This window comes from Triticum urartu, chromosome 2A, assembly GCF_056163025.1.
Source record: "Triticum urartu cultivar PI428250 chromosome 2A, HENAU_Tu73, whole genome shotgun sequence".
Taxonomy (NCBI): domain Eukaryota; kingdom Viridiplantae; phylum Streptophyta; class Magnoliopsida; order Poales; family Poaceae; genus Triticum; species Triticum urartu.
Window position 1 is genome coordinate 33,065,160 of NC_141874.1, and position 21,290 is coordinate 33,086,449.

The 21,290-nt window shown below is 41.9% G+C and overlaps 1 pseudogene; it reads right to left on the reverse strand.

Annotated features, from left to right (window-relative positions):
• Positions 1–14,699: 14,699 nt before the first annotated feature.
• LOC125534807 (uncharacterized) overlaps positions 14,700–21,290 on the reverse strand; it is a 124,731-nt pseudogene continuing 118,140 nt past the window's right edge.

Here is a 21,290-nt window from a genome sequence, read left to right on the forward strand (position 1 = left end):
CAAACTACGAGGTTCTTCAACAGCAACGCCTTGAAGAAGGGACCGACCCTAAAGCGCCGCCGTCACAGGATCCAACCACTCTTGGCCAGATTCTAGATTATCACCTTGAAAAATCAGACCAAGCATGTCTGACCAATACCTTCAACAAGGTAACGTAGAAACGTCATTGCCAAGTATAGCCAACCAAGGTCAGACCATGGCTTTCACCCCAAAGCTCGAGACTGAGTACTCTAATAGCACCATCATCGAAGTCACACATGTGTTGTCGCCACAACTTTCCACGATCCCAACAACTACATGTTATATGTCACTGCCGCCACTGCACAACCATCACTTTGCGTCAACACGTTGTCCATAGTTTGAATCTCACCGCCGAAATTAACCAACATATCTGAAGAGAGGACCCTCACTAAGACCTTTCGGTGGCAACCGCAATCCACAGCTAGGCCGTCATTGGCGAAAGTGGACACTAGGACTAACACCACCCACGAGCACGCCGAGATCACTCCCCAAGCCCGTTGATACAGGGACTGACATGGGCGGAACCGAAGTACCGTACGAAACACAGATCACGATCACTGACAACCCCATCTCTAGATCTCCGCCAGAACGGCAAGAGCATTGCAGCCACGCTGTTGGCCTCGAAAGCTGACCGATCATCATGACATGTCAAGACACCGGCTCACGGGAAGCACATAACTCCGCCTGGAGTGGGCTAACAGATGTGGCCCATGCGGAGAGCTGTAGGACCATTCCAGACCCTGATCCAGCCATCGCATCATCCAAGACCACGGCCGGCCGCTACCGCCAAGAAGAACCATGGCTGCCGCCCCATCTTCTAGGGCGTGTTTGGTTGCCATCTCTCAACTAGGTTGCATTTCATGACATGGTGAGTTTGGTCTGGCTGAGTAGAAGCAGCCTTAAAACCAACATCTACAACATGTTTGGTTTCCTGCATCGACACTTCCTACATTAGGGGATAGCTTTGCGCATTGTGTTTGGTTACCTACATTGTCTGAACACACACATAAGCACGTTGTTTAGTTGCACACAGGGTGTGAGGTGAGCGAATCTTGTACCCTATGTGGTGAGGTTACCTTACACACGTTCACAACTACCACATTGCTACTTGTTGCTTGTATCGCGTTGGTATTTCCCCAAAGAGAAAGGGATGATGCAGTACAAAACGGCAAGTATTTCCCTTAGTTATAAAACCAAGGTTAACGAACCAGTAGGAGAACCACGAAATAGTATGTAAACGGAAGCTACACACAAAGAACAAAACCTCGCAACCCAACACATAAGAGGGGTTGTCAATCCCTCCTCCGTAAAAGGATAGATTAAATAGTATGAGTTTGGATAAATAGATCTGAAACAAACACAAAATAAAAGATGCAAATAAAAAGTGCAGCAAGGTATTTTTGGATTTTTGGAATAATAGAACTGAAAATAAATACGGCAAAAGGCTAATCAGAAAGCAATAAGATGAAAGATAGACCGGGGGGGGGGGGGGGGGCGTAGATTTCACAGTGGCTTGGCTCAAGAAAATAACATACAGTGGGTAGACAAATTACTGTTGGGAAATTGATAGAAGATCAAATAATCATGACGATATCCAAGGAAATGATCATTATATAGGCATCGCGTTCAAGATTAGTAGACCGAAACGATTCTGCTGCTGCTACTATTACTCCACACATCGACCATTATCCAACATGCATCTAGTGTAGTAAGTTTGTGTACAAACGGAGTAATGCAATAGGAACGGTGACATGATGTAGACAAGATCTATTCATGTAGAAATAGACCCCATCTTATTATCCTTAATAGAAACGATACATATGTGCCTCGCTATTCCTTCTGTCACTGGGTGGGGACATCGTAAGATCGAACCAATCATAAAGCACCTCTTCCCATGGCAAGAAAAATCAATCTAGTTGGCCTAACTAAACCAAATATTCGAAGAAGAAATACGAGGCTATAAGTAATCATGCATATAAGAGATCAAAGAAGACTCAACCAATATTTATGGATAGAAACTGATCATAAACTCGATCTTCATCGGATCCCAACAAACACACCGCAAAAAGTCATTACATCAAATAGATCTCCAAGTGACCATTGTATTGAGAATTGAAAAGAGAGAAGAAGCCATCTAGCTACTGCATACGGACCTGTAGGTCTGTGGTGAACTACTCACGCATCATCGAAGAGGCACCAATGAGGATGATGAGCCCCTCTGTGATGGTGTAGATTGGATCTCGTGGTTCTGGAACTTGCGGCGGCTGGAATTGTGTTTCGTCTGCTCCCCTAGGGTTTCTGGAATTTCTGGAGATTTATAGAGCTGAGAGGCAGTGGAGGAGACCCCCATGGGCCCCACAACCTATCAAGGCGTGCCAGGGGCCTTTGGCGCGACCTGGTGTCTTGTGGGCCCCACGGGCCTCCCCCCAGGTGCTTCATTGGCTCCTAACTTGTCTTCTGGTCCGAAAAAAATCTCCAAAAAGTTTCGTGGCATTTGGACTTCGTTTGGTGCTGATATTCTGGGAAGTAAAAAACAAGAAGAAAACAACAACTGGCACTCGACACTATGTTAATAGGTTTAGTCCCAGAAAATGATATAAATATGATATAAAATGATTGTAAAACATCCAAGAATGATAATATAACAGCATGGAAAAATAAAAAATTATACATATGTTGGAGACGTATGACACACCAACGCCACAACACTGCAATGGCGACGAACTGCACAATGATGATGAAGTTCTTCACCCCAAAGTGTGGCCCGCGCTACAACGAAATGCATCTCCATGGGCCGGCTAAGTTGTGATTGATCGATGCCGTTGCCGAGTTCTTTCATCGGTGAGGACACCTACAGCCAGCAGTAGTGTTACTGTGGAACGGAAGCCGTTTCGAGGGCCACTCGGTCTTTCTGTTTTATTCTATCCATGGCTTATTGTTTGTCGAGAACCTTGGATTTGTAATGAAGTTTGCTGGTTGTTGACGTGCAGCTGACTATCCATTTACAAATGCAGTTCGCCGTTCAAGTGAAGGAGGGAGGAGAATGTGAAGCTGAACCCGAATGCAGGTGCGGTGCCTGGGAAGAGAAAGAAGGTTAACTCTCTTCTTATTTTGTTATGTCGCAATTGGCAGCCAAAGATTTCCAAGTGTTTCATGGTCTCTTCTTATTTTGAGCATATGCATGTCAGTTTATAACAACAATGATTTTGATCATCAGCGTGCTTGCTCGTAAAAATTACATGAAATTGGTAGCATCATTTGATGTTTCATTAAAGGGAGGTGAAACAACAACACCAATGACTCCAAGGATCACCGGTTCCTATTTGCACTTGGTGCTAAATGCAATGACATGGCAAAATAAGTTACTCTGTTGATTAATGTTTGGTTTTTCTTTTTTCTTTTTCATGTGAATAGCATTTCCGTAGATATCCATTTTAGATAAAACGTTTGAAAATTAGAAATTTTCCAAGTTACTCTATAGTGACAATGTATTTTTTTAAGAGGTTTTAAGGGTTAATTCTTTTTCTGAAAGTTATCCTTTTATCTAAACCAAATGGTTGTCGTTTGAGATGAAACAATGTGTTTACTGTATCAAGAAGGGGATGTATGCACTTTTTCTATATCCAAATTAGCCAAATTGTAATTTCTTATATGAAGGCTCTTTGCAATACATCTTGGGGCAACGTGCAAAATTTATGCTGGACTCATGAGTCGGTGCGGCAAAGCTTGCATGTTGCTTCTAGTTTTATTGTTAACCATGCTATGGTCCAAACTCCTTTTTATTCTGCTCATATGATATTGCTCATCTTCTGTTTTCTGTCCCGATGCCTCATGTATTTACAGTAGAAATGTTCTAAATGTACTGCTTCTTGAACATGGCCAGGGCAATGGATAAAATCTAGATGCTAAGTTGACTTTTTTCCTGCAGATTTGCTTACCGTGAAGACGCTTGTAAGGATGCAGCGGGAGCAGATCATTTGGAGAGATAGGATGCCACAGTTTGGTCTTTATATGCATTTTGGTTTGCTTGTAACTGTGTTTGCACTAGTTGGTAATAAGTGACTTGGCAAGAACTGTAGGTGTCTGGATATGCTCTAATGCCCCTGGTTTACTATAAATCTTGGATTTGTAATGATGTGTAATGCATAGAATGGAATTTGGGGATTTTAATTTTTTAAATTCGTAATTAGTTAGTAGTAGTGTGGGGGAAAAACCGTGCGCTGCTAGTATCCTAGATACTAGTAACGTGTGTTACTATAGAAGCGCTGCTAGTATCCTAGATACTAGTAGCGTGTGTTACTTAGAAGCGCTACTACTATTTTGGTAGTAGCGCGGGTTTATCCGCGTTACTACTAACTTTTAGCTGTAGCGCGATAGTAGTAGCATGGGAACCCGTGCTACTACTGGCCAGTTTTCCAGCGCTACTAGTAGCCTTTTCCCTACTAGTGGAAGCTTCAGAATTCTCGATAGCTTTTTTGCGATAGAGAATTGTCGATGGCTATTCCAAGCAAAGAAACAAAATGGCTAGAAGTCATTCTTCTGACTTAACTCAGTAGGAAGAATAAATGAGCAACATGACATGAAGTTTTATACATGTGCCCAAGTACATACCATATATGTATTCGACCATACTATATATTAACCATTGGGAACCGTAATAGCATACATACCACATTATTTTAGCATGTTGCAGGACAGTGAGCTTGCTTTGTCAATGAAGTTGAAACATAAATATATGGTAGGACTATGAAGCATTGGGATGGAGGATAGCACCTAGTGAGACAGAACGGTAGATAAAATCATCATTGCAAAAGTACTGGGAAAATCAATTGATTAAAATGCTAAATTTAATCGAGATAATGTGGTATCAGTGGGAGAGCTAGCATTGGCGCATGAACTTGCAAATATCCATTGGGTAACATGCAAAAACAACTTTTAGAACTGCTAGAAACACATTGTCTTTGTTTTTTTTATGGGAGCACTACATTTATAAGTTATCAGTGGGAGAACTAGCATTGTTGCCTGAACTGCAAAGACCATGCAATAATTCTTCTTTGGTGCTGGGTTTCTTAGCACAACTGGCATTTCATGGCTGGCCAACGTGGCCAGCCATCCCTTGACCACCTATTGAACTCATGCATAGTCTGGGGGAAATTCAAATGTCAAGTCAACCAGCTCAGCCAGATTGATCATTGTGTTAACAATGTCATGAGCTCTAGACCTCATCGATCTGAATGTGTAGCACATGCCAGTGTAAATGTTGAGCCGTGAAATTTTTTGTGGTGTCATTTCGATGGTAACTACTATTTGGAGGCAAAGATTCAATCAAATTCGTAAGCAGATAAAAAACAAGTATTTGTAATATATGTCGATATGCTATGGGAAATTTTCTAGGAGCTAGTATGATGGAGTAGGATCCGGCAAATATCAAAGCACTAGGTTGCCACAAAACCATTTGCCACTGTGTAGACTATGTCGTCAATCAAATTTCGACCACAACTAATTGCTTGGGGATCTTAAGGTAATAGATTTCCAGGTGTGTTGAGTGAAAATAAATTTCACCATGAAGGAGATTTATAAATATTGGAGTCCCACATATTTTTAAGTATGTACATTAGTAGGGTGTCATTTGTGGCTATGTGATGCTCTACGTTTTATATCTTTCAATGTACATGATATTCTAAAATGAATAACATTCGTGGCATGAATCTCTACTGTTGGGTATTGTGTTTGGAGGTCATTGCTTCTTCGTGGCACCTTTGCGGTATCCCGCAATGGACAGGTATGGCAAAAGCATATTTTTTTTGGCGACAGAGGAAGTTGCAATTATTTGTACTTACAAAATTACACAAGTTCTTTCATCTTCTCTCCGTTCTGGTTGTTATACTAACAGTACAAACATTTGTGCACACAAATCGCAACAACAGGACAAGTTGTTATTTTATGGGGAGAGATTTTGAGACTAAAGTTATCCAGAAAAATGATAGAGCACTAGTAGAAAAATGGTCAAATGTGAAGTACATTAGTGTCGGTTTGTAACAGAACCGGCACTAATGTGATCAATAGTACCGGTACGTGGCGGCGATCAATAGTACCGGTTCATGGCGAACCTTTAGTACCGGTTCATGCCACGAACCGGTACTAAAGAGGCTGTGGCAGCCTGCGGTCAGGCTATGGCCCCACCATCACCATTTAGTGCCAGTTCGTACCACGAACGGGTACTAATGAGGTTATGGCAAGCTGTTTTTAGTCCCACCTTGCTCCCCTAACAAGGTTCTTACCACCTTAAATATGTTACTTCTCAAACTATCACAAGCATTTGGTCTTCATTTAACTCTATGTGTAGAATTTGTGGCCGTAATATGAGTCTTCACTGGTTTACAAATCGTTGAGGACTCATATTGACAATTCAGATTGTACACAAAAAGATCATTGATGATCCAAGTATTTTTGATGTATAAGATCATATTGACAATTTAGACTGTAAAGAAATATAAGATCATGATCTAAATGCTCTTATATTTTTTGCGTTCCGTATGCACCATTCAAAGCGACGTCATCAATTTTCACCCACATATCATGACCCTGAAATTGAAAAGCACTACACATGAACTCTGAAAAAGTCGAAACTTGACATGCTATCATCATTTCACCCACATAGCATGTGCAAAAAAGTACAGAGGATTACAGAAAAAACTGGATGCACTTCGTTTACAAACTGGACAATCTGTTTCGAAGTATCCGGGTTTCCGACGAAAACTCATCTGTTACAAAGGCATTTCATTTTTTAAACTTATCACAACTCCAGACTTTTTGTGTATTCAGTATGCACCATTCAAAGCGACGCCATCAACTTTCAACCATTTCTTCCTTCATCTGCTATTTTCATGCATTTAATGATTTGTTTTGAGAGCTAAATGACCTTGAAATTGAAAAGCACTACAAATGAACTCTGAAAAAATTGAAACTTGGCATGGTATCATCATTTCACCCACATAGCATGTGGAAAAAAGTAGAGAGGGTTACGGCAAAAACTGGATGCACTTTGTTTACAAACTGGACAATCTCTTTCGAAGTATTCGGGTTTCTGACGAAAACTCATCTGTTACAAAGGCATTTAATTTTTTTAAACTTATTACAACTCCAGACTTTTTGTGCATTCAGTATGCATCATTCAAAGTGACGCCATCAACTATCAATCATTTCTGCCTTCATTTGCTATTTTTCATGCATTTAATGATTTGTTTTAAGAGCTAAATGACCTTGAAATTGAAAAGCACTACAAATGAACTCTGAAAAAGTTGAAACTTAGCATGGTATCATCATTTCACCCACATAGCATGTGCAAAAAAGTAGAGAGGTTACGGCAAAAACTGGATGCACTTCGTTTACAAACTGGACAATTTCTTTCGAAGTATTCGTGTTTCTGACAAAAGCTCATTTGTTACAAAGTCATTTAATTTTTTTAAACTTATTACAACTCCAGACTTTTTGTGCATTCAGTATGCACCATTCAAAGCGACACCATCAACTTTCAACCATTTCTGCCTTCATTTGCTATTTTTCATGCATTTAATGATTTGTTTTGTGCTAAATGACCCTGAAATTGAAAAGCACTAGAAAATGAGACACATTAGTCCCGATTTGAAATTGAGCCGGCACTAATGTGTCCATTAGTGCTGGTTCCAACGGCTAGGCGGGAGGAGCTCTTTAGTACCGGTTCATGGCGAATCTTTAGCACCGGTTCGTGCCATGAACTGGTACTAATGAGGTTGTGTCCAGTCAGGCCGGGGCCCCACGAGCACCTTTAGTACCGGTTCATGGCATGAACCAGTACTAGAGTTTCTTGGTAAGCTGTTTTTTAGTCCCACCTCGCGAAGAGAGAGGCAGTAGGATCGGTTTATAAGCCCTGAGTGCAGAGACGATGAAGAAGAGGCTCAATGCTCACCTGCACGTTGCTTAGCTTCAAGCCTTGAGGAATATGGTAGACTGCACGGAGCTATGTGCAGTGCAGTTGACACTATTCCGAAATGCTTGAAGCTAATTAACGAGCATTGCACCTCTTTTTTATTTTTAGTAACTTATTACAACTCCGAACTTCTTCTGTTACGGCAAAAACTGGATGCACTTTGTGTACAAACTGGACAATCTCTTTCAAAGTATCAGGGCCGGTTTCGGACAAAAACTCATCTGTTACACCAGCACTTCATTTTTTTAAACTTATTATAACTCCAGACTTTTTATGCATTCAGTATGCACCATTCGAAGCCACGCCATCAACTTTCAACCTTCAACTTGGCATGGCATATGAAAATAAATGAATAGAAGAAAATAAAAAAAGCAGAAAAGAAAAAAACTATAGCAGAAAAGAAAAAAACTATATAAAAAAACTACTCAGAAATAAATAGAAGAAAATAAATATAGCAGAAAAGAAAAAAACTACTCAGGAATAAATAGAAGAAAAAATAAAGCAGAAAAGAAAAAAACTATATAAAAAAATTTGGGGCGCTGCGCTGTGGGCCTGCTAGACCACGGGCGTGCAATTTCAGGTCCACAAGGCCCAGCAGGCTCACAGGGCAGCGCGCTGTAGTTAGGCCCAGAAGCCTGCTTTATAGAGGAGTTCGAAAGAGCAGCCGCGGCTAGGTTTATAAACCAGTGCGGCGGCCCTTCGCCCGGCGAGGTTGGACTAAACTTTGTGCACCCCGGGTGGCAGCCACAAACCGGTACTAATGGCCTGCTCTTCCCGCCTCTTGGCCTGGCCAAAGTTGGCCTTTACTACCGGTTGGTGGCTCCAACCAGTACTAAAGGCCTCTCCTATATATACAACACTTACGAAAATTTTCAGTTAGTTCATGTTCGTCTTTGTCGCCGCCCGCGCCCTCGCCCCGTCCCCGTCGCCGTCGTCGCGCCCCGGCCGTCCCCGTCCCCGCCGTCGCGTGCGCCCCGGCCGTGCCCGTCCCCATCATCGCGCGCGCCCCGGCCGTCCCCGCCCCCGTCGCGCCATCCCCGTCGTGGCCGTCTCACGCAGCCGCCCGTACGCGCCCGCCCCCGCTCGTACGTACACACACACACACACATTTTTTTACTTATTTTCTGTTTTCTGTTTTTTAGATTAATGCATGTCAAATTGTTAATTAGATGAATTACCTAGATAAGAATGTTAGATTAATGTGAAATGTTAGATATGAATTAGATAGAAAAGTTAAATATTAATGTCAATTGTTAGATGAATTAGCTAGATATTAATTAGGTATATGAGATTTGAACTAGTTGAATTAATATAACTAGTTTATTTTTAGTAAATTCTTAGTTGAATTAGTTGAATTAATAGAACTAGTTGAATTAATAGAATTAGTTGAAATAATAGAACTAGTAATGTTTCACCTATATATAGAACTAGTAAATGTTAATGTTAATGATTTTTTCTGTTTTTTTAATTTTTATATATATTTTTAGTTTATATAAATGTTAGATTAATGTCAAATGTTAGATGAATTAGATAGAAATATATGTTAGATATTAATGTCAAATGTTAGATGAATATTAGAATTAGCTATATATTAATTAATGTTAGATAGTAAATGTTTAATGTTTCACCTATATGAACATAGGAAATGTAGTCTGACGATGAAAAAGATTTCATTATGTGCGAACACTGTGAAGACCAACATGGCCTGTGCGACAGAAATTTCCTTGTTGATAATAGGCGCTTCAACATCAAGCTGGATGAGACATTCGAAGTGGATACAGTAAGTCAGAACGGCAATTATTTTTTCGTAATAAAGCATGACTTATGCTTCATTTGCTTCAACTTATAATTTTAAATTTTCACTATTCTATTAGTGCATCCCCTGCCATGCAAGAATTTTTGTCTTGGATAAGATAGGTTTCAGTGGGATGAATGATATGGAGGTAAAGTGAGTTTACTTGAAGACCGAGCATGGGTATACTTTCAACGTCAAATTATACAATGCAGACACATACACCCATTTTGAATGCAAAACTTGGCAAGCACTATAAAAGGCTTATGCATTTGAACCTGATATTGTTATCACCTTTGATATTCGTCCGGAAGATGATATTGAAGTTAATAGAGACATATGGGTCGATGTGCAGACGCTCCAGTTCTACCATTATGTGAGTTTTTTCTCAACCATGTTTATGTCTTTGATATTGTTTATTCAAAAATAGTTGACAACTAATTTCTATTGTCAGCTTATTTCGGTTCAAGCAAACATGTCCGGCGCTTGGTAGACAGGACCTACTACTATCCCGGGGCTGAACTAAACTGCGAGGAGATAAGTAATTATGTTTCATGGCTTGAGGATCTTCATACTATCAAGACAAATTTTCTTCCTGCACATAGAAATGTTAGTACTCAAAACGTGCGACCAATAGTGATCGTATTGAACTACGGTCACATCTATAATGGAAAGATAGTAAGATTTTTACTATTTGTCCTTAGTGCATCTTTAGCATATATTATTTTTGAAGCTAAACTTTTATTTCTAAGTATATTAATTACTATATGATGTTCTTCAACAGGGACTCCCGATGACAGTTGTGCCTCAGTGGATCGAGATAAAAGGTTGCATGTCAATGGTTAGCTTACAACCAAGATATCCTACATTGCACATGAGTGCATTCAGGATTTCTGAAAGCGATGAATGCTTAATAGTGAAAGATTGGAGCAAAATTGTTAACGATCCAAGAGAAATAGTAGGGGGCAGCAAGGAGAAGCGCATCCCACGATTAGGAGACAGATTCATCTGCATGCTCCAGTATGATGAATCAGGAGAGCTACACATGTTCTATGCTATTTTACCTGAGAGGGAGCAGCAAGAGTGATTTAGCTAGTTCATGCTGTTAGTACTTGTCCTCTCATGTCCGTATTCTTCGTCCTGAATTTAATCTCAAATAGTGATTTGCTTGTTATGAATGTTATAATATCATCACCATGTTGAACTCGATGGTATCTTTGCTTCTAGTACAAGTGAATGTTTCTTCTTTAAGCTAGTGTTGGTGGTGATTAGATAGCGTAATGACTATGATGATTAAATAGTGGTAATGACGACTACGGTGATTTTTAGCTAGCTAGTATATACTGTTGTTGGTGATGATATGATGCAAGAGTTTATATATTAATATGTGATGATGGTGATGATGATGATGATGAGTTATTATATATATCATTTATGAAAGAAACCGCAAATTAGTTTGAACTGGATGGATCCTAGCTAAGTGATCAAGTATATGGCATATATTTGATCACTCAGCTAGCTACACATGCATCCAGTCGAAACTAATCTGCGGTACTTTCACCTAATGATTTAACAACTCATTATAACGTAAAACAATCCTAAATTAAATTGATAACACAAATTTAAAGGAAAAATAAAAAATTAAACCAAAACCCACAAACATTTAGTACCGGTTGGTGTTACCAACCGGTACTAATGATCTACCGCACCCGTGGCCTGGCTTGTGCCATGTCGTGGCACTTTAGCGCCGGTTCGTGCCGGACCGGTACTAAAGGGGGGGGGCTTTAGTGCCCACTCTTTAGTGCCGGTTATGGAACCGGCACTAAAGGCCTTTACGAACCGGGACTAAAAGCCTTTTCTGCACTAGTGGAGAAGTATCATAGTTCGCTATCAAGAACTAAAGAGTCCACATGACAGCATCCCATAGGAGTGGAACCCCCTCACGCCCCGGCGATGACCCAAGCGCTGTAAAGTAGAATGGTAGGAAGCCCTGATTGCAGCCTCATAACTGCTCCTTGTGTTGCCGGTTCAGTGGAGTTGGTGATGCAACAATTAAGGAGAGACAAACACTAGTAGAAAACAGGGCTTTGGTCACAGGGCAATATTCACATTAGTCCCGGTTCAGTCACGAACCGGGACTAATGTGAGCATTGGTCCCGGTTCATGCGGCTAAGGCATTAGTCCCGGTTCACCTGAGCCCTTTAGTCCCGGTTTGAGACACGAACCGAGACTAAAGGGTGCGATGCCCTTTAGTCCCGGTTTGTGGGACTAAAGATTAGACCTTTAGTCCCGGTTTGAGACACGAGCCGCGCACCCTTTAGTCCCGGTTCGTGTCTCAAACCGGGACTAAAGGTCCCATTTTCAAACTCTACACCGCCCCCCACCCCGGTGTGGATCGCCTTTTTTGTTTTGAAAAAATCAAAAGAAAATGATAAAAACTTCAAAAAATAAAATCCTTTGAGAGGTAGTTATATTACTACATCTACTAGTTAGGAAAATTTAAAAACTTAAATTTGGACATGTTTTGCAAAAAATGTAGCGAAATGTAAAACGGCTATAACTTTTGCATACGATGTTGGAAAAAAACCTATAATATATCAAAATGTTCAGAACGAAAATCCGCTTCCGATTTTGATGGCCTACGGCCTGTTTGCAAATTTTTAGAATCCTCAAATTCTAAAAGGAAAAAAAAGTTATGCTCAAATTTCAGTATTTTTGTATTTTCGATAAATCTGGTCAAACTACTTATTCAAGAAGTATTAGTGTTATTAAATAATTATTCAACAATATTAGTGTTACTAAATAATTATTTCATTTTTTTGAATTTTTGTCAAATCTGGTCAAATTGTGGTCTAACAATGGTCAAACTACTTATTCAAGAAATATTAGTGTTACTAAATAATTATTTCGGTTTTTTTGAATTTTGGTCAAATCTGGTCAAACTGTGGTCAAACTATGGTCAAACTATTTATTCAAGAAATATTAGTGTTACTAAATAATTATTGTTTTGTATAATAATAGTTTCAAACTCAAACAGTGAAATGTGTGACTTCATGCTCAAGCTAAACTCCCGAGGGTTAATAGGATTGACATCTTACTATTGTCAGGAAAACAATAAGTGCAGACTTGAAAACGAAGGAGAATAAAACCCGAAAGTTAAGCGTGCTCGGGCTGGAGTAGTGATGAGGGGTGGGTGATTAGAGATTAAATTATAAAATAATTCAGAAATTTGAAAATCGAGAAAAAAATTCAAAAAAAATTACCTTTAGTCCCGGTTGATATTACCAACCGGGATTTAGTCCTGGTTCGAAAACCGGGACTAAAGGCCCTTATGAACCGGGACTAATGACCCTTTTTCTACTAGTGAAAAGGACCTACGGTATTTTATATATTATTTATTTGTTATTTAGAATCGACATGCAAAATATGGCCGTGCGACAAACAATTATCTTTTGCATGAAAGCATCTCACTCACTGGTAAAATGGAGGGATCATTAGCAACTACACAAATAGGCACCAGGATAACTAATGGCTTAAGTGTACCAATCTTACCGGACAAGATGCATACGACTTGCAGTAAAGCACTGACATCACAAATTTACCAAGTTGTTTACTCCATAGAGCATAACTGGTTCATACCCAGTGAACATTATATTCCTCATGAAAACGAGTCATGCTTTATGGGTACAGATTCCGATTAATTCTTTTGAGTTGAAGGTACCTTCCCTTTTAAGTTTCATGATCCTTCAAACGTATTGTATATCAAGAACATTCATGAATTTGTTTGCAGCTGTACACACTAGATATTTCCATTTCTAGTACTATAGCCTCTGTTTGCACCATGGTGCCCCATGTCTAACGAAAGACAGGCTTGTCTGCACATGGTTATAAATTGGTGTGCATAGCTGTTGGACTATGTTAAATCAAATATATCGATTCTTTTATTTAAGAGCGCAACATTGGAACAAACACATTGCTCTCTCTTCCTTTAGGATCTAAAGAACACCAGGTGGACACCCCTCTTCTCTTTTTTAGAGAAACATGTGACATGCTCTAGGACATTTAGGAAGTAGCCTACAATGTGTTCATCTAGCAATGCAACTAAAACATGTCTTATCGATAGGATTAGGAAGCGTCGGGACTCGGCTTCATGCTAGATCATTTTTTTAAAAGCTAGTATTTTTGGAGGTGAGCGTGGCACTACTAGACCCTGCAGGAAACAAAACAGAGATTTGTTTCACCGTGGCAGCATCATCGGCATTACAAGGCCCAGCACCAGCACATCGAGGGCCAGCACGACAACATCTCACGCCGGGAGTAAAGCACTCATGTCACAAATTTACCAAGTTGCTAGTTCCGGAGAGCTAGCAGAACCAGGACCCAGTGATTGCTGCCGAAACCAAGTAATTGCCAAAAAAGATTCACCTTCAGTTCGCTTTCTTGCATTTAGCTAGCTTTCATCAAAACACAAGATTATGAAGTATTTACCATTTAGTATCACTTAGTAAAAGGTGAAATTACAATGCCCAAAAATTTACAATAGAATTCACGATTGAGGGGTTAGTGAGAGTCGGAAACCGCAACTGAACTCATTGCACTGAACAAAGATATGAATCGATAACAGAACTGGCATTAACATAAGTATCGTGATATGCTTCAACAGAATCATTGGTGTCATGCCATGGTGCCTCACCATGTGAACAACTATAGCTGAAAAAAAATCAGGGTTCATATGAAGTGTTTTCTCATGCTGCTTCGGAACGTGCCCTCGTTCTGCCTGAAGATCCATCAACAGTTTGTTCAGGTGACCGGCCAAGGTCCAAATACCATGGTATCCTACGTTACACAGCTTAAGAGGAAAACTTAACTTGCCTATGTCCCACCCTGTACAAAATAGATGAAATGCCATGCACGGGACTAGAATGATCCCAAGAAGCAGTACTTATTTCGTATCTTTCCAAGTATACCGATAGATCGGCTTATCTAGGTAGACATGGTGCATCCATGCGAGCTACTAGAACTATTTGAGCTTTGTTCTACATGGCTATTTTGAGAACAGGAAGACGCGGGAGAATGGTGTTCTTTGTTCGAATGTTGATCTCTTTCAGAATCTGACGCTGCCTTTTCCAGTGAAGTTCCAGCCACCATGGCACCATTATCATGCTTGTGAACCAACACTGTAAGTACAGATGAATAAACTTCACTTATCAGCAAACTATTGTACATACTGTTATAATCTAAGTAACTAATACCATTGAAAAATCAACCCCAGCCGTGCCAGGATTAAAATTCCAGTGGGACTAAATGTAATTGCCAAACTGCCTTTGTTTGAAGGTTCCGTAGACTCGTTCATTATGTGGGTCCACTACAGTGGGATTTCATTCTCCATATGGCTACACTCACAGAGTTTTGTGAACAGACTACACGAGGATCTAAAGCAGTATCTTAAATTCAAAACAAGTGAGAAGTGTTATCTTACCTCGTTCTGGTGGACTGATAACCACGTGATTAGACTTAGTAGGTCCAGCTATGTTATGCTGGCAGTCTTGATGTATTTCTCTACTTGTGTTTTCGTAATTCAAAAGGTCTCTTTGTAAAGCATCAGAGTCAAAGTACTCTTCGAACCCTCTACGCTCTCATTTCCATGTAGTCCTCATTCACAAGAACATCCACAAAATCTATGCCATTTGCACCACTATAAACTTCAGTAATGTCCTTTCCTTCTCTGGGAGAGCTATTGTGCTGGCTTGAAGCAGGTACAATCCGTCATATGTAAATTGAAGGATTAATCAAGATTACAAGTCAAACTAACATAAACGACTACCATTAATGTTTACTGCAGCAAACCAGTAAGAAGCGAATGACAAGAAGTTGAATACCCCGATAAGCTACATTTTTTCGTATGGTTTTTGAATAAATCCAAGAATCTAGAAAACCGATTCTTCAAACCTGGGGAAGTATTTTCCAATTTGAAATGACAAACCAGCAAAGAGTTCAAAAAAGTAACCATAATTTACACAGGCATAATGAGAAACAAATAGCAGGTGGTACTGCAAATGCTATGCATTGATACATTGTATAATAAAGAAATTATGATATACCTTGGAGATTATTGCAACATTCTGCTCTTCCATTTCATAAATATATTGAAGTTGAGATTCCAAGTGATCATTTTATCTTGCGGCGCATTCGAAGAGATCATTAGAAGAATTAGTACCCAGAGATAGCTGTTCCTCTTAAGTTTTAATCAACATATTTTAGAGACACATGCATCAGCTCAAGTACATATACAATAGCTCTGCACATTTATTTTTTCCGATAAAGGGCACATTTATTGGTTCAAAATAAAGCATCAAGGGAATACAAACACAATGAGCACACACCTGAACTCTGCATAACTAGAATGCATACATCCAATAGCAACGCAGACACATAAAAACACCCCAACAAATAGCAAAGTCATATAAGACCAAAATTATGCGTAGGGGAGGAAAAAGAAACCTAAATGATCGGACGTTCGATCGACAAACTACAACAATGACAATATTCGCACCAACAATCTCATGATATCACACAAACTACGAGGTTCTTCAACAGCAACGCCTTGAAGAAGGGACCGACCCTGAAGCGCCGCCGTCACAGGATCCAACCACTCTTGGCCAGATTCTAGATTATCACCTTGAAAAATCAGACCAAGCATGTCTGACCAATACCTTCAACAAGGTAACGTAGAAACGTCATTGCCAAGTATAGCCAACCAAGGTCAGACCATGGCTTTCACCCCAAAGCTCGAGACTGAGTACTCTAATAGCACCATCATCGAAGTCACACATGTGTTGTCGCCACAACTTTCCACGATCCCAACAACTACATGTTATATGTCACTGCCGCCACTGCACAACCATCACTTTGCGTCAACACGTTGTCCATAGTTTGAATCTCACCGCCGAAATTAACCAACATATCTGAAGAGAGGACCCTCACTAAGACCTTTCGGTGGCAACCGCAATCCACAGCTAGGCCGTCATTGGCGAAAGTGGACACTAGGACTAACACCACCCACGAGCACGCCGAGATCACTCCCCAAGCCCGTTGATACAGGGACTGACATGGGCGGAACCGAAGTACCGTACGAAACACAGATCACGATCACTGACAACCCCATCTCTAGATCTCCGCCAGAACGGCAAGAGCATTGCAGCCACGCTGTTGGCCTCGAAAGCTGACCGATCATCATGACATGTCAAGACACCGGCTCACGGGAAGCACATAACTCCGCCTGGAGTGGGCTAACAGATGTGGCCCATGCGGAGAGCTGTAGGACCATTCCAGACCCTGATCCAGCCATCGCATCATCCAAGACCACGGCCGGCCGCTACCGCCAAGAAGAACCATGGCTGCCGCCCCATCTTCTAGGGCGTGTTTGGTTGCCATCTCTCAACTAGGTTGCATTTCATGACATGGTGAGTTTGGCCTGGCTGAGTAGAAGCAGCCTTAAAACCAACATCTACAACATGTTTGGTTTCCTGCATCGACACTTCCTACATTAGGGGATAGCTTTGCGCATTGTGTTTGGTTACCTACATTGTCTGAACACACACATAAGCACGTTGTTTAGTTGCACACAGGGTGTGAGGTGAGCGAATCTTTTACCCTATGTGGTGAGGTTACCTTACACACGTTCACAACTACCACATTGCTACTTGTTGCTTGTATCGCGTTGGTATTTCCCCAAAGAGAAAGGGATGATGCAGTACAAAACGGCAAGTATTTCCCTTAGTTATGAAACCAAGGTTAACGAACCAGTAGGAGAACCACGAAATAGTATGTAAACGGAAGCTACACACAAAGAACAAAACCTCGCAACCCAACACATAAGAGGGGTTGTCAATCCCTCCTCCGTAAAAGGATAGATTAAATAGTATGAGTTTGGATAAATAGATCTGAAACAAACACAAAATAAAAGATGCAAATAAAAAGTGCAGCAAGGTATTTTTGGATTTTTGGAATAATAGAACTGAAAATAAATACGGCAAAAGGCTAATCAGAAAGCAATAAGATGAAAGATAGACGGGGGGGGGGGGGGGCGTAGATTTCACAGTGGCTTGGCTCAAGAAAATAACATACAGTGGGTAGACAAATTACTGTTGGGAAATTGATAGAAGATCAAATAATCATGACGATATCCAAGGAAATGATCATTATATAGGCATCGCGTTCAAGATTAGTAGACCGAAACGATTCTGCTGCTGCTACTATTACTCCACACATCGACCATTATCCAACATGCATCTAGTGTAGTAAGTTTGTGTACAAACGGAGTAATGCAATAGGAACGGTGACATGATGTAGACAAGATCTATTCATGTAGAAATAGACCCCATCTTATTATCCTTAATAGAAACGATACATATGTGCCTCGCTATTCCTTCTGTCACTGGGTGGGGACATCGTAAGATCGAACCAATCATAAAGCACCTCTTCCCATGGCAAGAAAAATCAATCTAGTTGGCCTAACTAAACCAAATATTCGAAGAAGAAATACGAGGCTATAAGTAATCATGCATATAAGAGATCAAAGAAGACTCAACCAATATTTATGGATAGAAACTGATCATAAACTCGATCTTCATCGGATCCCAACAAACACACCGCAAAAAGTCATTACATCAAATAGATCTCCAAGTGACCATTGTATTGAGAATTGAAAAGAGAGAAGAAGCCATCTAGCTACTGCATACGGACCTGTAGGTCTGTGGTGAACTACTCACGCATCATCGAAGAGGCACCAATGAGGATGATGAGCCCCTCTGTGATGGTGTAGATTGGATCTCGTGGTTCTGGAACTTGCGGCGGCTGGAATTGTGTTTCGTCTGCTCCCCTAGGGTTTCTGGAATTTCTGGAGATTTATAGAGCTGAGAGGCAGTGGAGGAGACCCCCATGGGCCCCACAACCTATCAAGGCGTGCCAGGGGCCTTTGGCGCGACCTGGTGTCTTGTGGGCCCCACGGGCCTCCCCCCAGGTGCTTCATTGGCTCCTAACTTGTCTTCTGGTCCGAAAAAAATCTCCAAAAAGTTTCGTGGCATTTGGACTTCGTTTGGTGCTGATATTCTGGGAAGTAAAAAACAAGAAGAAAACAACAACTGGCACTCGACACTATGTTAATAGGTTTAGTCCCAGAAAATGATATAAATATGATATAAAATGATTGTAAAACATCCAAGAATGATAATATAACAGCACGGAAAAATAAAAAATTATACATATGTTGGAGACGTATGACACACCAACGCCACAACACTGCAATGGCGACGAACTGCACAATGATGATGAAGTTCTTCACCCCAAAGTGTGGCGTCACCTTGCCAACTTAAACCTTCCATGCTTTCTTTCGCACAAACTTGGCGTAAGATTCTTCTGCTGCCTGCCTAGTCTTAAACCCTCTATGGCTGCTGTTGTTGTACACTGAATCTTGTTCATTGCAAGGTTCCCATGAACTTTAAACCCCTAATGTCGGTGGGAAACGACACCTATGGGGTCAATGGGATCCCTTCTACGGTTGGCGGGCGCGGGGTTGTGCAAAGAGCGGGTCTGGCGGTCAGCACGCAAATCGTTTCCCAGGTTCGGGCTGCGGAGACGCGTAAAACCCTAGTCTTGCTTTGTTGTATATTTGAGTGTTCTTGTGTTCTTGACTAGCTGCGATGTCTCTCTAGTCCAAAAGATCCGAATCCCCCTCCAGTACGCCTCGGGCCTCCTTTTATAGACAAAAGGGGTCGCCATAGTGGCACACAGGAGGTGGAAAGGTGCATCGCGGCTGAGTCTATCCTCTGGCACTCTGATACAAACACATTTAATGCGCTACCGACGTGCCCTCTTGTTTTATCGGCGACGACGAGGAAGCTCGTCCCAGCTATCGCCGCCTCGCCTGGCTCCGACGCGCGTCCGAGCTGACGAGGCGTTGTAGCGCCACATTGGCTGGCTACTGAGCTGGTGTGGTGGCGGAGTCTTCATGAAGATCTGCATGCCACCACGCAGGTGCTTGCTGAGTCAGTGTAGAGGCCGCACACTGCCACACAGATGCCTGCCCAACTGGTTGAGCTAGCAGCTGCATGGGAGCGGCGATGGAGTCCTGGCAGATGTGGGCCTGGCTGCGGCCCCGCAGATGTCCTCGGCAAGGGTCTAGCCGGGGGCCCAGCAAGGGTCTTGCCATGGCACTGCGGTCGTCTCCGAAAAGGATCCTGCCGGGGCTCTCGTGGATTTCCTTGGCAAGGATCTCGCCAAGGACCGTCGTCTTCTGGTTCTCATCTGATCTTGCATATTTATGATCTCCACAAAGATCTCCATGCCACCATGTAGGTGCCTCCCGAGCCTTGGTTCCAATGTAGTTGATGGTGTTGGAAACCCTAGGGCTCAAGGGTGGCGCCCTCTGCTGGCGTCAGGCAAGTTGCCCCAGCAAGGATCTTGCCGGGGCTGCGGAGGCCACCCCAGCAAGAGTCTTGCCGGGGGAGTCCACCTCGCCCTCTTGCTCTCTTTGCGCTCCTAGTCTTGGTGTTGCTCTCGCTGTCTTGTGCTCCGGCATCCCTCCTCTGCCCTGCTCAGTGCGGCCATGGGCGCGGCTCTGACTGCCCATGCACAAGTAAAGGGGTGCAAAAGGAGAGCCCCAACTTTTGTACACTGATACGTCTCCAACGTATCTATAATTTTTGATTGTTCCATGCTATTATATTATGTGTTTTGGATGTTTATGGGCTTTATTATCCACTTTTATATTATTTTTGGGACTAACCTATTAACCCAGAGCCAAGTGCCAGGTTCTGTTTTTTCCTTGTTTTAGAATATCGCAGAAAAGGAAAATCAAACGGAGTCCAATTGACCTGAAACTTCACGGAACTTATTTTTGGATCAAAAGAAGCCCAGAAGACGTGGAGTGCACGTTAGGGGATCAACGAGGAAGCCACGAGGCAGGGGGGGCTCGCCCACCCCCCTGGGCGCATGCTCCACCCTCGTGGGCCCCTCGTGGCCCCCCGACGCACTTCTTCCTCCTATATATCTCCATATACCCTAAAACGATCGGGGAGCACAATAGATCGGGAGTTCCGCCACCAGAAGCCTCCATAGCCACCGAAAGCCAATCTAGACCCGTTTCGGCACCCTGCCGGAGGGGGAGAATCCCTCTCCGGTGGCCATCTTCATCATCCCGGTGCTCTCCATGACGAGGAGGGAGTAGTTCTCCCTCGGGGCTGAGGGTATGTACCAGTAGCTATGTGTTTGATCTCTCTCTCTCTCTCTCTCGTGTTCTTGATTTGGCACGATCTTGATGTATCACGAGCTTTGCTATTATAGTTGGATCTTATGTTTCTCCTCCCCCTCTACTCTCTTGTAATGGATTGAGTTTCCCATTTGAAGTTATCTTAACGGATTGAGTATTTAAAGATTTGAGAACACTTGATGTATGTCTTGCCGTGCGTATCTGTGGTGACAATGGGATATCACGTGATTCACTTGATG